This window comes from Dermacentor andersoni, chromosome 7 (assembly GCF_023375885.2).
Source record: "Dermacentor andersoni chromosome 7, qqDerAnde1_hic_scaffold, whole genome shotgun sequence".
NCBI lineage: Eukaryota > Metazoa > Arthropoda > Arachnida > Ixodida > Ixodidae > Dermacentor > Dermacentor andersoni.
Window position 1 is genome coordinate 139,407,831 of NC_092820.1, and position 18,614 is coordinate 139,426,444.

Sequence of the window (18,614 nt, forward strand, 5' to 3'; positions counted from 1 at the left end):
CGGCCATTGACTACGGAGTCAACACTCGGATGAAGAGGCGCCTGCTCGGATAAAGCACCGTGTCTGCTAAAACCCACTCGCCTCGGCTTGGTCAGTGAAACCTGTGAGAACGTGTGTGTGTAACCCCCCCTCCCCCTCAAAGGCGGGTCGGCTACGATGACTTCGAACGCACCGAATTGGTAGCAGGTTGAACGGCCGTTTTTCCCTCGACTAGGGATCCAGGGAGGACAGAGTATTTATAAGCAACTGTTGTGCGGCTGCGGAGTGTTCATTCCTCGTTCAGTCATGTTAGAGTGATAAACTGTAATGTTCTGATGTAAATACTGTAAATAAACCCATGTTCTTCGTTCTAGATGAGAAAAAGTCCCTCCTTTCAACAACGTCCTCAGCGTGGATAAGTTGGACGAGGGCATGGGCCACCTACCATCTATTTCATTCCCGACTCCAAACATGACAGCCTATATACCACTGCAGGACGAACGCCACACCCAGGAATCTCTAATCACATCTACTTGTGGAAGCTAGTTAAAGTAATGCCTGCAAACTTTCTAATTTTGTCGCAATACCTATTATCTTGCGATCCTTGATCGCGCTTACATTTTCTTGTCACCCATTCAATATCACTGACAGATGGCTGATTATCCGCCCTATGCATTACGTTGTCTGCCCAGCTAATTATGATGCGATCGAATTTTTGCACAATGCAAGCGCTCTGAGCATTGCTATCTATCTATCTATCTATCTATCTATCTATCTATCTATCTATCTATCTATCTATCTATCTATCTATCTATCTATCTATCTATCTATCTATCTATCTATCTATCTGTCTGTCTGTCTGTCTGTCTGTCTGTCTGTCTGTCTGTCTGTCTGTCTGTCTGTCTGTCTGTCTGTCTGTCTGTCTGTCTGTCTGTCTGTCTGTCTGTCTGTCTGTCTGTCTGTCTGTCTGTCTGTCTGTCTGTCTGTCTATCTATCTATCTATCTATCTATCTATCTATCTATCTATCTATCTATCTATCTATCTATCTATCTATCTATCTATCTATCTATCTATCTATCTATCTATCTATCTATCTATCTGTCTGTCTGTCTGTCTGTCTGTCTGTCTGTCTGTCTGTCTGTCTGTCTGTCTGTCTGTCTGTCTGTCTGTCTGTCTGTCTGTCTGTCTGTCTGTCTGTCTGTCTGTCTGTCTGTCTGTCTGTCTGTCTGTCTGTCTGTCTGTCTGTCTGTCTGTCTGTCTGTCTGTCTGTCTGTCTGTCTGTCTGTCTGTCTGTCTGTCTGTCTGTCTGTCTGTCTGTCTGTCTGTCTGTCTGTCTGTCTGTCTATCTATCTATCTATCTATCTATCTATCTATCTATCTATCTATCTATCTATCTATCTGTCTGTCTGTCTGTCTGTCTGTCTGTCTGTCTGTCTGTCTGTCTGTCTGTCTGTCTGTCTGTCTGTCTGTCTGTCTGTCTGTCTGTCTGTCTGTCTGTCTGTCTGTCTGTCTGTCTGTCTGTCTGTCTGTCTGTCTATCTATCTATCTATCTCTCTATCTATCTATCTATCTATCTATCTATCTATCTATCTATCTGTCTATCTGTCTGTCTGTCTGTCTGTCTGTCTGTCTGTCTGTCTGTCTGTCTGTCTGTCTGTCTGTCTGTCTGTCTGTCTGTCTGTCTGTCTGTCTGTCTGTCTATCTATCTATCTATCTATCTATCTATCTATCTATCTATGAAGGTAGCTATCTATCTATCTCACTATCTATGAAGGTAGCTATCTGTCTATCTCATTATATATGAAGGTAGCTGTCTATCTATCTCACTATCTATCAAGGTAGCTATCTATCTATCTGTCTATCTCACTATCTATCAAGGTAGCTATCTATCTGTCTACTCATATTTATCTATTTTTACTATTACGCCAATAAGGCAGCCCAAGTTTTTGAACTATGGATGTGGTGCCTTCGTGGTCATTCCATTGTGGTCATTCTAGATTTCTCGTCTCACACTCGCCGTGCCTTTATCGGCACACCATCGTCGTCATTCCACCTTGTCATGCCGTTGTTTTTATTTCGTCATATTCCTGTCGTTGTTGCCACACACTCGTTATCATTGAACTGTCTTCACGCCGGCGCTATCATATCAGAATCATCATTCCTTGCCGTCACGCGGTCACTGCCATGCCATATTTGCCTTTGCATCAAAGTAATTAGGCTCTGCGTCTTTTCACCATCGAAACTCCGTCGCCGTCATGCTCAATAACGGCTTTCGCAACTGAGTGCCAGAGAAATGTGGGCTGATACCGGAGACCGTTATTCTCGTATACAACCGAAGCAAGGAAGGTTCAGAAAAAACTTTAGAGGTCGTAAATCTACGCCTTGTGCCGCCAGGTTGATTAAATGTCTGTTGTCGACAGTCATCGTGAGATGGGTCCTGCAGGAATTATAAATGCCGACAAAGTGTTAAATGATGTTGCTTAGCCGGATACTGGTTTTAAATACGTAACACCACAAAAACAACGAAAGAAACACCATCCAACTTTAGCGATCTTTCGGCACTGAACCAGTTTGCTGGAAGAGCGGAAGGGTCTTAAGCCAGATACCATTTTTGACGACTTCTTTTTAAGGCGAAAGCCCGAAGTCGCTCATGGGTAATACAATGAGGAGGCTCATAGACCGAACAGAGGTTTGATTGAGGGCCAGCCACGTGTTGACGATCGGCACGGGTGGGCGCAGACGACTAATCACGTGACGGTTGAAATGGCGAGAAGAGTTCTGGCTGAGCGCTCAAGGTGGTGTGATGAGCAATGACGGCTTCCGTCAAGTCCTCGTAGAAATCGGGGCCGGGGGTTGCCAGCTGGACCCTGGAACGCAGCAGGAGCCTTGAATCTTGTTACGAAAATGGTTGTCCCGGTGTATCAATCAGGTGTCTGGCTTGTCGATGTAGAATTCCTGGACACTCTACAGCCGCGGGACGTCTGCCGGACCACGTGAGGCCACGTCACTCGTTCAGGTTGAGTTGCCATGCTAACGCTGGCATGGCTGGGCTCGGTGCTCCGGTGTCACCTATTTGGGGGAAGAGGGGCAGAGAGGTAGCCTCGGTTTATTTTGAGCAGCCAGTAATGGCGCTGCAGACTCCTAGAAGCAGCCGCGGTAGTCGAGCGTGTCAGCGTGTTGTATCCTCGCGTTGCGTTCCCGTGAGTCGTCTTTTTCGCTGCCTCGGGGGGTGATAATCGCACCGCTACAAAGGCAAAGTTCATGAAGGCACTTGAACCCACTGCATTTAGTGGAAGACAAACCGTAGACCTTTGGTGGACCCAAATTAGATGGCACCAAAATGGATGGTGCCTCAATTATTGGTGTAACCCAAGACCACTGGTGGGAGTCTATCAAAATACCATGGTGTTACTAGGCAAAGCTAATCAAGAGACAGGTATTTAAAGGGACACTAAAGTGAAAAATGAGTTCTTCTGAATCAGTAAATTGCCGCTCTACAACACGAACAACACCACTCTTACAACGATAAGACGTTTGGTAAGCCAGAAAAAGCGCAAGAACGAAAGACGGGTGGCGACACCTAATCAAGTTTCCGCACTTGGTGGCTGTGACATCTTGGATTTTGATGGCATCTTCTAGGGCCTACTACTAATATATAGCGGTACAGATTGACTGCAATGGGTTCTAAAGGAACCAAATATTAAACATGGCAAGTTTCGGAAGCCTTTATTCAGCCAACGCGGCCCAAATGCGAAAATATACTTTGGAATCTCTGACGTCACGCTGACGTACCGGCGCTGCGGTTTCGACGCGAAATTCAAATACTGATACTTGCACCTTCATTTTCTCGTCTAATATCCAAACTATTTTTTTAAATGACTGCCTGCGGGGTTCTCAAACAATGCTTCATTAGTGCAGATTGATTTATTGTTTTGCTATAGTGTCCCTTTAACATAGAGATATAAGGGCACTAGAAATACGCGCTTTGCTGCGATAAAAATAGTCAGAGGAAGTAACAATGCATTCGAATGATTATGTCAAGTAGTCTGATGAATGTTTCGTTAGCGAGCAGGTTTTCTCTTTGAACCTGTTTAGCATATGCTACAATGACTTTCTGCATTTTGCGATACACCCCAAGTCGTTTTCGCCTTAATCCGCAGGGAAATTGCCCTTTCTGATCTCGTGTGAGCACGACGTTGCACAATCGAATCTTGGCCATGGCGGCCGCATTTCGATGGGGGCGAAATGCGAAAAAAACCGCCAACGTAGATTTAGGTGCAAGTTAAAAAACCACAAGTGGTCCAAATTTTCGGACCGTCTCACTACGACGTTCCTTACGCGGTTTTGGCACGTGAAACTCCATATGTTTTTTTTTTTTCTAATTTACGGTAACGTGCCACATTTCTTTCGCTTTTGATACTAAAAACTACGTTTTTGAGCATTAGCCCTTACAACTACTCGTATCGGAAACGTGAAATCTTGCATAAAGGCTTCCGTGTATCATCTACCTACGCGCAAATTTTGTTGCAGCTTCCTTTTAAGTGCAATCGTAGGCGCTCCCGGACTATTAAGCGCACAAGCTGCAACTGATGCTTTGCCACCTGCCCGCGTTCTTCGAGGCAGCAGCATTTTTGGATCGTTCGATTAGAAGGCTCTTTGAAGCTACTTCGAATGTCCTTGCAGCTGGTGAAGTAGTCCTTGTGTTTTGATCGCTGTCTGTACTAATGCATGCGTATGGTCAGCACATGACGAACTATATGAAGAAATCGGGACAATCCTGTCTGTCAAACGCCTAGCCGCGATTATGTACATGACTCGTGAAGGAATCACTCACTCAAAAGCAACGGCAAGCTTTGCTAATGTAGTGGTTGTGGCCCCCGTCATGAGCCATTTACAATGCTTCCGGATCATCGCGCCTATGCGAACTCCTTCACCAATACTTATTACGAGGGTGTTCTCTTTCAGAGCCGCCTGCAATTTAATATGCGTCCACCCGCTCTGAGCTCTGCCTACTCACCACATATTCTAAGTGCTGTCCGACACACAACTGACATGAGCCGTTGCACCTATTATTTTCAGAGCAACCGAAGACCACAGGTGTAGGGTTCTTCACTGCGTTACATACGTAGTGAGATGCTGGAAAAAACTTGAGCGTCGCGAAGGCCTCTATAGGGCTACATATTAAGATACTCTGTATGACAAGTCATTTCCGAGGACTGATGATGCAGTATTGAACCTCTGCCGATACCAGCCACGAATAGATAAAAGTTAGTTGTGGGTAAATAAGCGTTGATAAACATGGTGTTTAGAGAGGAGCAGGCGCTGTACAATATAGCGTTCCGGTGTACGCATATCAGTGTTCTGTGCTTTTAGATACACTACCATGCCTGAAAATGTTCCGATGAGTCGTTCCGCTAACTGCGATGCACAGTGTTCTGACACACCTGGGGCGCTATAACGTAAAACTATTCCAAACTTTTCTATTCCAATTCTGCTATCAGCCCTCCACGATTGGTCAAAAACTTTTTTCGACCACCCCCACTTCACCTGTCTGTCACGCGACGTCACGAAAACCGCGATACCTCCCCATCTGATATGATGTGTACACACTGATTATGCATGATTTGACAGAAGAAAGAAAAACAGTTATTTCTTATTCGACCCCTTTTCGCCATTAGCCCTCAGCTATTGGTAAAAAGTTTTCGGGCTGCACCCACTTCACCTGCCTGTCACGCGACGTCACAAAACCGCAAGAACTCACCGCGTCAAAGTGACGTGTATGCGATAAAGATGTATTAATATGCCGAACAAAACTGAATTTTCTTCGGAATAGCCGCAGGCTGCCCCGTTCCGAAAGGAATAGAAGACGGCTGCCGCCGATCGCTCAGACGCTGGCTACTCGCGCCTGCCGGAGAGCATGGGTGTATTTGCGTATAATAAAACTTCTTGCGTGGCCGTGTAACGTTTTCGAGAATTTTCGGCACGTTTACCCCCTCATTCTGCCAACTCTTATTTGCTGAGGGTCCGTTTTAGCGTCATTCTTGAGCTTCCGTTGCATGCCGCCGCGATTTTCGACCAGCCACCGCAAGCTAAGTAAGGGAAAGCCGACCAATCGTAGCCGCCGGCACCACCCTCTTCATCCGGTTATCGACTTTCAGTGCAGTGGCTCAGCCCCATCGAATCCCTCTCCACTTGAGCGTTCTCCTCGCCTCTTGTCAGCCAATTAGATACGACAAGCCGCTCAGTGTAGGCAATGTTATTCGTTTTTCAAGCAAACAAAAGTGACCTCCTATGAACGAGGAGAGCGTTTGATTGGTCTGTTCAGAACACCCTGTGGGTGACCGCCCGGATCTTGCGTCGGTGGTTACGCAAATTTGACGTCAGGAAATTGGAATAGAAACATATTGGAATAGTTTTACGTTATAGGGCCCCAGGCTCGATTTTATTTTTGAATAATTTGCGCCTGTTTCCCCAGACTCATTCTGCAAAACTGTTTGGTTACCATAAAACCAGCATGAAGGTCAACAAATATATGCATTTTTCTCGAAGAATATTCCGAAGAAGCCGAGTAGCTTTTCTTGAGTGATAAACTTCTTATACGCATAATTACTTACATGCATAATTACTATAAAAAATCTGGCATAAATTACACAAACCACTTACCATTGCATTTCTTCATACATTCCGTACAGTTGTAGAAACGGTTCTCATTACCTCCACACCCACCATAGCTAAAGAGGGAGCAGCTAGAAGTGTTGGAGTTGAAGTACCAATAATCTAAGCTTGCTCTGCAGCGTCCTTTGTCGGGGTCGAGTTGGCAGATGGAAGAGTTTTGGCCAGTTGCACCTGCTATTTAAAACAATCTTGCATTAGTCGCAGTGCACATCGGTAATAGCAGACCTTTGTCCTTACGTCATATTTTTTCTGAGTAGAATATTATTAAGGTAAATGAAATCAGTGTTTTCGTATGAAGAATATTTAATGCACTCATCTGGCACTATAACGCCATGAAATCTTTGTATTCAGCATCACATTTATTCTTGACAAGCATTCACCACCATTTGTCAAGTTCTTTGTAGATTTTACAATGGCGATATGCCTGCAGCTCTGTTCTGGATTTAGTTTTATTTTGTGTCGGCTAATACATAAAAATATATTGTGGTTACTTACATTCGCTCTATTACAAGCAGTTTCATCAGCCGCTGTTATTAGCGGTATCAGTGCGCAGACATCACAATTCGCTAAACAGCTGTACGCTAGACATCCGACAACCAGGTATCGAGTGCGGTAGGTAGGGATACCTATTCCACACCTGTAAGGTATTAAAGATTGTTGCCGCATGGCGCAAAGAGTACAAAATGCTGATCACCTATGATAAAAAAGTGCTTATGAAGATAATGCGTAACAAAAAAAGACATTTCGTTGAGGGTTAAAAAAGTATAAATGATATACGTTACAAGTAGCTATACGAAAATAGGTTATCTCATCTCGAGCAATTTAAACTGGAACAAATGTATTACTTATGCTGTCACAAATGGGAATAATTTATTTCGTTTAACGAGGCTTGCTTCAAAATTATCCGTTCCAAATTCCCACTGAATAATGGCCTACCATTTTAGAGTATGATGGTTAAATTGGGACCATTTTAGAAAATCCACATAAATAAACAACAAAAAGTAAAACAAATGGAGCGCTCTTTATATTTATCAATGTCTTGGGCACATCGCAGAATGATGTATTAGAAAAAAGCAAATATTCACTTTCTAGAACTAAGAGACTGCTGTCCGAGACACAATTATTCTCATTGACTAAAAAAATTCAATTTTATTGTGAAAAAAACAAGCCATCTTGATTTATAATAGAATACTCCAGAAATGAGCACCATAATTTAAGAATTCCTTCCTTTTTCATATGGAGCAAGAAATTCAAGTATTTTCTACGCAGACTGATTACTGGAATGAGCTTAGCACTAAAACATTGAAAGCGCAGTGATTGCTAGTTTTTTCTTTCTAATAAGTATCAATGCCTAGTGCCGCAGTTATCTCTTTAAATATTCTTTCCTGTTTACTATATATATATATATATATATATATATATATATATATATATATATATATATATATATTATACGTACAGTGTTTCGCAGCCTACTTTAGCCAAACTACAAAAATATGCAAATTCTACGTAGCTCTACAGGACAAAGGTAACCTTGTTTGCCGTCGCTTGGAGATGCACAGAATATTGTATCTGTTCACGTTATTAGGTAATTAGTCTGAATTATTATTCACCTTCTCAAAAATATCTTTAGACGAAAAGCGTCAATGAGGAAATTGTAGACCAACTTGTTAAAACTTCTGATAGAGCTTTCTGTTGCTCCGTAGGTAAAGTGTTTTTTCCGAGGGTGAAATAAACCTCCAACACCAGCAAAGTGCATAGAGCGGCCAGTCGTGCGGCAATATGGTGTACATTTGCGGGTTGCTTTCATGCCCGGAAACAAGATTATATGTAGCACGTTTTGAGCAACAGAAAACTGTGTCGGGAGCTTTCATGTTGCTCTACAATTTTCTCATTGACACTTTCATCTAAAGAAAATATTTGAGAACACCATTATTTTTTTATTAGGAAAGTTCTATACACTACAAAAAGTAATAAAAATCATCACTTCCCGTTTTGAACAAGAACAACAATCGAAGACAACACTTACCACTGAAAACAGCAATCTGAACGAGTATCAGCATCACACCAGTTTTGCTGAATGCTGTCGTGATATCGATCAACGACTGTGTGGTAGCTTTCACAATGAACGCTTCATCATTATTTACCTTGCACGTTTTTACAGTTAGTGCGAAATGTAAAGGGTATTATTTTTTAAGACATTAGACATTATTTTTTTCATCATAAAATTGTACATGAACATAAGCAAACAAACGTTGGGCCCATAGGCGAGGCTATTGAAATCCCATATGGTATACGTGCGTATTTGCAACAACGATCACGACAGAGTTGTACAATCGCGTATTCGTTGTACATAATTATTCTGGATGAAAAATAAAACAGGAAAACATACATCGGTACAGTAATGCGATACTATGATTACAGAGACAATATCACGATAAAGACAGTGCAACATTTCTAACTGACATTTGAAAGATATCATCTTTTTATGGAAAACAAAAAGTTACTGGCGCTCTTCACTTCTGTTGGTAACGCGTTCCATATTTTTGTACCGTGGTACTTAATTAGTGTATGACCGTATTTCTTTCCGTAACTAATGAAAATTTTGTGGCAACATTTACCAATAAAGACAGCCACACTTGTCTTACCTGTGGTGTTGAACGTTGACGTGGTGCTGGTCTCAGGCTCTGTGGTATTTGTGAAAAAGGAACTTAGTTTCTCGCCTGTGGTGCTGCTTTTCGAAATTTCTGCAAGAATTAGACAAATTCACGGAAGCTTGCACTCATACACCAATATTAGGCATATCGGTATGTGATTTCTCACAGTAAAAACACTTTGCTTTCACAGTGCTAACAACCTTCATTTATAAGATATATCGCGTCAATTTTAACTTCATACATAAAACAAAGAAACAAGAATGCCGGTTTTCTTCCCTGAAGGCTTGCGGGTGAAGCCGAAAAAGTCGACCCCTTTGACTAAACAACGTTCAGCAGTGTTCTGCGCTATCGCTATTACCCGTCTTTTGAAACTTGACCCAATTTGTGATATTTGTGCTTGTATTCATTTCCTGTGGCTTGTTTTATGCGGGCTTGGTGTGACATGGGTGGTCCATTGTCTAATGGCTAGAGCATCGAGCTACCATAACGAGGAAAGTTGGCACAAAACCGACCATGGAACATGTTTTATTGCGATAGGAATTTCTTTGGACATGATAGGAGGATAGAAAATGCATGGCCATTCTCCGGGTCCCACAAGAATGGAGTGTTCTTCTTTAGTAGATATGTTTGCAATTGAGAACCGCCGGCGAAATTTTTGACGAAATGGCAAAAATAAATGCATAGAGTCAAGAAGCACCGAACGTGAGCAGCAGAGCCTGACACCAAAAGCGCAAGCAATGTAGCCCAGCGTGGGTATCTGACGGGTTCCAAAGTGCCAGTTCGTGTTCAGGTGAATGAATTCTCTTTGGAACACTGCAAGATTTGTCATGAGGTGTATGTGATGGCTGCTGAACGTAAACAGCAAACAATAACATTCTCTACGACGCCGACCAAGTGGACCATTGGTAGCTTAGAAACAGAGAGTCTTTTTATCGATCAAAGGTGACCGGACCATCTAATGGGCCATAGCGCATCACCTTCAAGTTGTATAAACGATCAATTGGTATGAAGGCAGAGTGCTCTCGATCCATTTTGTCGGCAGAACTCAGCCGGTAGCTGGAAACACAATCAATGCACAAAAAGTATTCGGTCCCATGCAGGCAGTGGAATGCATCATCCATGTTTTGCAGCGGCTACAAATCTTTTCGCGCGATGTAATTAAAGTGTCAATTGTCGACACAAAAGTGCCAGCTGCAATCTCTTTTCGCCACATGGATGACTGTAGAAGCACGAAGAACAGAAACGAGTGTATGATGTTACATTTACTAACCATTTTCTCCCCATCCGATTGGATGATTTCACATTAAGTGGCCGACATTTGTGAAGGACTCTTGTGGATGGAACTGCCGCCACTAGTGTTTATACAATGCTGAACAGCAGATGTTTCGTACAAAGATCAGTCGCCAATATAAGAAAAAAAAGTGACATTAAGACTTCAGAGGATGATGGGTATACTTCTCCTGTGAAGCGGTGTAGACGGCTGCAATATTTTGGCGAAATCATACGTTAGGGAGCTCAAGCTATGGTGCGCAATATGTTGTGTCTGTATATTTTTACAGATAACGCTAGTATGTATGCATCTACCCCATTTCACGCCAATGCAGATGAAGCGGTATCTGAGAATGCGCATGTGTCGCTCTTCAATGAAGCGCTTTCACGCCATGTTGGGCATGTGCCGCTGTTCCATAAACAACGTTGACTCTCACTTCCGTTCCTTGATTTGTTCTAATAGTTATGTGGCACTTTTCAATGAACCTGTCTTACTCAAATTTTGCTCACTAGGTTCGTGCCGTTCTCCAAGGAGAAGAAAATTTGGGGAGATTTATGTGGTGCTTGGTGTAATCGAAATTGCGCTTTAAGTCGAGTGCGTCTACAGCAAAATAAGCTGTGTAATGAACGATTGATATACGATGTTCAGGCCAAATTACTATCTCTCGTGAACGAATGAATGTGTGGTGTTTATTGGCGCAAGGTCCAGGTATAGCCAAACAGCGCCAAGCCAGTGTTGATGAGTTTGCAATGGAGTTATGACTTCTATGAAGTTGGTGTGACGTGGCTGTAAAGGGGCCTTAAAGAATGGTCGCTCTAATGTGCATAAAGTATGTGTATAAAAACATTATTGCAATGACAAAATCCCTCCACTATGAGCATCAAGGTGCACTGCGAAATAATGATACCATATAAAACATGTAGATTTTAATATTCACTAGAGCACCACGGCCCCGTTACAGCCCTTGAGACAAAAGGGCCAATAGGCATTTGCTATACAAAACTATCACAGCGGCATCCTCTGGAAAGTGGAAGCGCTACGAATGTATGAGACTAATAGCATGTAAGATCACATCTCTGAGGAAGCCTATGACTGTGTCTGTATTAAAAAGCGGTTTTGGACCGAGAAACATTGCAGGATGAAAAGGAATGTGCTGCCTGTATGCTAAGGAAAAATGTATGTTTCCCTCAGATTCGGCTTCCCGACACTCCAGGAGTGGTGAAAATTGCGCCCTCGCCAAAAGTTCACTTTAGGTTGAATTTTGCCAACTTCTCCCGACCAATGAGCGTTGCTATTTCTATACTGTGAGAGAGGCACACCTAAATAACGCAGACCTTTTCTCCATTGAATAGCTGCGTAATGTGATGGCATTGTGGCCCATAATGCAAACCAAAAACCTGAACTTCTTTCAATGTTAACGCTTGCCCCAGAAGCCGCACCAAATTGTTCTGTAATTGAAAGAGTAGTCTTTGCACTCCTTCTATCGCTACAGAAAAAGGCCACGTCGTCCGCATACGCGAGAACCCGAACCTCCTTAGTCAGTAATCTGAATCCTTGGAAATTTAGTTATTTAAGATTACTCATACAAAATGGTTCTAAATACAAGCAGAAAAGAAGCGGCGACAAAGGGCATCCTTGTCGTACTGATTATACAAGCTTAATCGAATCGGGGAGAGAGCCATTCACTATCAGCCTCGTTGAGCCATCAGCATAACATATCCTGACACCTCTATGGAGCAGGGATCCGAAATTCACATGCTTTAGTACAGTAAGCAGGAATGAGTGATACACCTTGTCAAAGGCCTTAGCCAGATCTAGCTGCACCATTGTCGCCTGTCCAATTCCCTCAGCTAAACACTCTAGCACCGATCTCACAACATGAATGTTAGCCTGAATGGACCGGCCCCTGAAGCCATATGTTTGATGATCATCGACTACAGATCTCATTACGATTTGCAAACGGTTAGCTAATACCTTTACAAAAGTTTTATAAACCACATTGCATAAGGAGATATGCCGATATTCCGTCCACTTCTTGCAATTTAGTCTCATCATCGCTTTTGGCTGTAAGGACCGTGTGTCCTTCGTACATTGTGGCGGTTAGGTACCCTATTTCCAAGGCCTCACGGTACACGTGAAGAAATAATGGCGATAAGAGGGTACGAAAACACTGATAAAATTCTGCAGTAAGGCCATCCGGGCAGGGCGTCTTGCCCGTCGCTAACGAATCGGTACATACAGTTACCTCATTATTATCAATGTTTTCATTTCAATAATAATAATCACCCTGATTTAACTAGGGCAGCAATGATACAACTTTTTGGCAGCATCTGTATGCAATGGCATATGGTCTCGAAATTTTTTGATAAGGTTCGAAAAACGCTTCAGTTATTAGAGTAGGCTCAATAACAATGATTCCACCATACTCTACATTTAGTATTTGTTTAGACAGCGCGTGTCGGCGCCCATCACCTAGCGCCCTACTGCAAGGCTGTTCTTCCAGGAAACGCTGCTCTCGTGCACGCACTAGTGCACCTCTGTATTTTTCTGTGTCCAAAGTTTGTAACTGTGCCTTGACCTTATAAATATCATCAATATATTGACCCGGATGTAGACATTCAACCTCAAGCAATTCACTAAAGATCTATAGAATGCTTTGTAATTATTCTTTTTATTCAAAGGCCAATATTGATGATTCTTCGATAGCCATCATTTTAGCTTTCTGTTTGAATAATTCGCACACAGCAAACAGTGGCAAGTTCTTGCGGCATGACAGATGAGCTATAAGCTCAGTAACACGCTTTAAGAAACAATCAAGCGAAAGTAATTGGTTAATGAACTTTCACAGCTCCAAGCACATACGCCAACTTTGGTACCGGCGGCTGCGAAACGATGCTGAGACTAGGCAATGGTCACTAAAGGATATACGGTGCACAGTTTCACCATAAATAAGAGACAGCGCACTAAGTGAAACATAAATTCGATCGAGCCTTGCATGCGAGGTACCCTGGAAGTTCGTATATAGACATCCCGCTTTTAAATTTCCCCAATACCCACAAGCTGATAATCACATATCAAGCGTTGCAGGCCATCACTACTTGGATCATGTCTCAGCTTCAGTGATGTACGATCTTGCGCGTTACACAAACATTTAAAATCTCCAAAAAGAACAAAAACACGATCAGTACAGAAGTGATGTTCTGTAGATAAGAAGAAACACTCCCGTTCAGGTAAATTGTTCCGGGCATCAATACACACAAATCTAAAGCACATACCACTGGAATTAATATCGCTACAGATAAGGCGCCCTTCCCTATCTGCAAAGAAATGTAGCAAATCGCATGGTAATTGTTTTCTAAGAAATAAAATACAACCTGCAGAAACGGCTACCGCAGGACTGACAGAAACATTAAAGTCAGCTAGGAATGGAGATAGAGCTACTTCTGTGTTTTCGTCGGATTCAATATTTGTTTCTTGGATAGAAGCAATAACTAATTTTCCATTGCGTAACAAATGTAGAAGCTGTACTTGCCGTCGCTTACTTCGTAAGCACTGACATTTAAAGTACCAAAATGGAAGGCAAGAGCGGCCGCCATGATTACCTAAGTAGGTGCAGTGTTTAAATGGTGCTCCAGAGGTGCACCACTCCCTTCTTGATGAGGGGATGCACTATGGATCTTTTGGTGCACGTTAACAAGGGACATCTGCAGGAGTAGGCTTTCCCCGGAGCAGTTTTGTCAACTTTGACACTTTGGGAACGAGAGCCTCCTTTCCAGAGGGCGATGGATAGTCAGATGACGCTGGATGCTCTTTAGCGGCCTCGCACATTGATCGAGATTCCACTGGCGGTGGGTGATCTTGAAGTGGTGGCGATTCTGCCCATGACCCAGTTGGTTCATCGTCAGGCGCCTTAGTCTCATCACCATTCGCAGGCTTCTGGCTAAGGCTATTGTCAGGCGATGACGGCTTAATCTGTTCTTGTCGATGAGTCTGAGAGAGTTCTTCACCAGTTGCATGCACAATTTCGCTCACGTCCATTAGATGATCGGTAATGGTATCATCCTCAACTGGTCTGTTTCCACGAAGCTTGTCAGCGTAGATCCCGACGCCTGCACCTGCAGGGTGACCGTAGCGGTGACAGTTACTGCAGCGCGGTGTTCTACATTGTCGCCGGATATGCCCAACTCTGGTGCACCGGATGAAAAGTAGTGGTCGGCCAGGAACCAAGATAAGGCACTGGTGTCCGTATAGGCCCAATAGATGCGGCAGATTACTGGCCGAAACTCTATATTTCAATGTAAACGCTACGTATCGATTAGTCAAGTGCCAGCCCTCCATGCCGTAACACCGCCACATTTCTCTCGTGATGGACTGCACTGTGCCATATGGCTCTAGCGCTTCAACAATCCGTCCCTGTTCGAGGTGTAGGGGAAGCCAAAGGAGCTTTATCTTGGTATTTTTACATTCCGGGTCTATCACAAGGCACATGAGGCCCTCCACCAACAACTCGCCTTTGCCGACAAGTTACTGTTTGGCGATGCTGTTATCACATGTCACTAACCACAAACGGCTCATATGGTATTGTCCAGCGCCGAGGATATGAGTTGCATTTAGCACTGAAAAAGTGCATCACGAAATTCTGCGGCCCGATACGGCCGCCCTGCTCGGTCAGCATGCAGGAAAACTGAATTGAGAACGATGTTGCCAGTCCGTAGACGAGGTAGAACGACTTTATAATAACCGGAATCAGTAGTTGACGATGGGTGTGATCCTCGGCCGAGGACCGATGCGCTGTTTCCAGCGTAACTCATCGCACACGTGGCCGTTCGAACAAGCCTCTTCTTCTTCACCCCACTGCACCGCTGCACCACGCCGAACATGTCCTTAAGAGTACATTTTGGCTATGTCAAAAGTAAGAATCTCTGCGTTGATGTTTAGATATGCATTTTAAGAGGTAAGGTGCGCTTTCACTCCACCGCGTCAACTGCCGCATCTCTAAAGAGCAAAAGTGTTACCATCCACAGGTACATCGTGGAGCGCTAGACCATCGATTTTAATGTATGATATCTATATTAAATAAGAAATTCAGAAATAGACAACAATGAAAATGACACTGTTAGGGTTGTTACTGCTAATTTCGACAGTTCTCTCTCGCTCTTTACACATTTGAGCGCGCATATAATTCGTGTGTACAATGCAATATAGCTACATAAACATTCGTTGATGAGTGTTCATTCTGGCAACATACTGGCTTCTCACGGCAGGGCTGTACAAGAATCATGAGACCCGAGCGAGGCAGCTTTTCACGCAACGTTGTGGAAGAAACCAAAACTTCTTTTTCGCTTTTCAAAAGCTTGTTCAATATTTCTGGGAAATTAACCAATGTGTCAATGTAACGGCACATGTAAGTCCACAGGCCTGTGGGCCACATCTTACCAAATAAAACAAAAAGGATACGCAGCCATTCCCGCAGATGGCATGACTTTGATCAGCGGCCGATTTTGAGGAGGTCGGCAGGGCATTGCTGGTGCCTCGTCGTCATGGCACAATTATAACAATTGGCCACGTCGACTTTAACAGCGGTGTCGGTGCTATCAGAATTGCCGGCTTGAGAGAAGGACGAATGTATACCGCGCAAGAGAAAAGTGAAATGTACACCAACAATGCGAAATTAAACATACAATTTTAAAGCGTCCGACGTTAAGCACTTCTGTAGCGGCGTCAGAACGTATGTCGCTGCCACAGAAAGTGGCACATTTCTTACGCAATGACAGAAAATGTCTAGTCCCGACAGAGAATTTTTGTTGCGATGGCAGAATCGCTGTTGCGATAGGAAGTTCTTGTTGCGACTTCATAAGCTCTTGTTTGTCGCGACAGAACGTTTCTGTTGCGACATCAGAATTGCTGTCACGGTAGAAAGCTGTAGTCGCGACTTTGCAACTGTTGTCGTGACAGAACGTTTATGTGGCGACTTCAAAACTCTTGGTCTCCACGACAGAATGTTTCTGTTGCGACATCAGTTTTTCTCTCGTCACGTGAGAAATGTCTGTGGCAACTACAGACGCGCCAGGAACTTCTGTCGTACAACTGAAATTTCTGTAGTTGGGATAGCAATTCCTGTTGTCTTCTTCAACTGGGTTCGAGTCAAAACTAGGTGAGAAAGGGTGAGATCATTCTCACCGTATTTTTCGCCTTGATCAGTGTGGATGACGTGAAAGCGGGGAAGGTTCCGTGTTTGGTTCCCGAAAATCGAAAGACTTCGGTGCATTTGCGGCCTTCTTTCACGCTCGGAAAAACGCTTTTATGTAGCACGTATTGCGCAACAAAGAGCTGTGTTGGGAGTTTTTCATGCTGCTCGGCAAGATTCTCATTGACACTTTCATCTAAATAAAATATTTGAGATCGTGATTATTTGTTTATTAAGAATGTGCTCATTACTTCATTACTTCCCGTTTTACTCATTACTCATTACTTCCCGTTTTAAACAAGACCGACAATAGAAGACAACACTTGCCACTGAAAAAAAAGCAATCTAAACAAATATCAGCATCACACCTGTTGTGCTGAATGCTCTCGTAGTACCGAGCAGCGACTGTGCGGTAACTTTCACAATGTACGTTTCATCATTATTTGCGTGGCACGTTTCTACAATCAGTCCGAAAGATAAATGTTAATATTTTTTTTAAAGTATAGACAATATACATCATATTTTTCAGCATAAAATTGTACATGAACATAAGCATACAGCTGTTGGGCCCAAAGCGAGGCTAGTGTAGGCCCATATGGCATACGTGCGTGTGTGCGACAACGATCAAGACAGAGTTGAACAATCGCGTATTGGTTGTACTTAATTATTCAGGATGGGACACAAAAGAAAAAAAAACATACATCAGTACAGCGATATGATAGTAAGATCACAGAAAAATTATCACCGTAAAGACAGTGCAACATTTCTGACTGATTCTTGAAACATATAGTCTTTTTATGGAAAACACGAAGTTACTGGCGCTCTTCACTTCTTTTGGTAAGGCGTTCCATATTTTTGTACCATGGTACAGAATTAGTATCTGACCCTATTTATTTCCGGTAAATAATGAAAATGTTTCGGCAGCATTTACCAAGAAAGACAGCCGCAGTTTGTGTCTTACCTGTAGTGTTGAACGTTGACGTGGTGCTGATCTCAGGCTGGGTGGTCTTATTCAAATAGTCAGTTTGGTTCTCATTTGTGTCGGTGCTTTTCAAAATTCCTGCAAAAATGAGACCATTTAACGGAAGCTTGTACTCATACAACATTATTAAGTATGTTGGTATGTGGTCGGTCACAATAAGAACACTTCCCTTTCTCAGTGCTAAGAACCTTCATTTATGAGATTGGTCGTGTCGATTTTCGTTTCATACGTACATAAAGCAAAGAAACAAGAATGCCAGTTTTATTCACTGAATGCTTGCGGGTGAATCCAAAAAAGTCGACCCGTTTGACTAAACGACGTTCCGCAGTGTTCTGCGTTATAAAAATTACCCGTCTTTGTAAACTTGAGCAAACTTCTAGTGTTTGTTCCTGTAATGTTTTCCTGTGACTTGTTCTTGACAGCTTGTGTCAGATGGGTGGTCCATTGTCTAATGGGTACAGCCTTGAGCTACCATAATAAGGAAAGTGGATACGAAACCAACCATGGAACATGTTTTATTGCGATAGGAATTTCTCTGGACGTGATACCAGGATAGAAAATGCATGGGCATTCTCCGGCTCGCACAAGAATGGAGTGTTCTTCTTTAGTAGATGTCTTTGCGCTCGAGAACCGCCTGCGAAGTTTTGGACGAAAGGGCAAAAATAAATACAGAGAGTGAAGAAGCACCGAACGTGAGCAGCTGAGCGTTACACCGAAACCATCAGCAATGTAGCTGAGCGTGGGTATCTGATGGGTCCCAAAGTGCCAGTTCGCGTTCAGGGGAAGGCATTCGCTTTGGAACACTGCAAGACTTGCCATGGGGTGGGTGTTATGGCGGCTGAACGTAAACAGAAAACAAAACC

At 43.2% G+C, this 18,614-nt stretch overlaps 1 long non-coding RNA gene across 1 annotated transcript; it reads right to left on the reverse strand.

The window, feature by feature from the left end:
• Nucleotides 1-6,649: 6,649 nt before the first annotated feature.
• LOC140219347 (uncharacterized) lies at nucleotides 6,650-17,828 on the reverse strand. Its single transcript, XR_011895553.1, has 3 exons — nucleotides 17,731-17,828; nucleotides 9,304-9,402; nucleotides 6,650-6,829 (listed from the first exon to the last, which is right to left on the reverse strand). It is a non-coding gene; the product is annotated as an uncharacterized lncRNA (long non-coding RNA).
• Nucleotides 17,829-18,614: the final 786 nt, after the last annotated feature.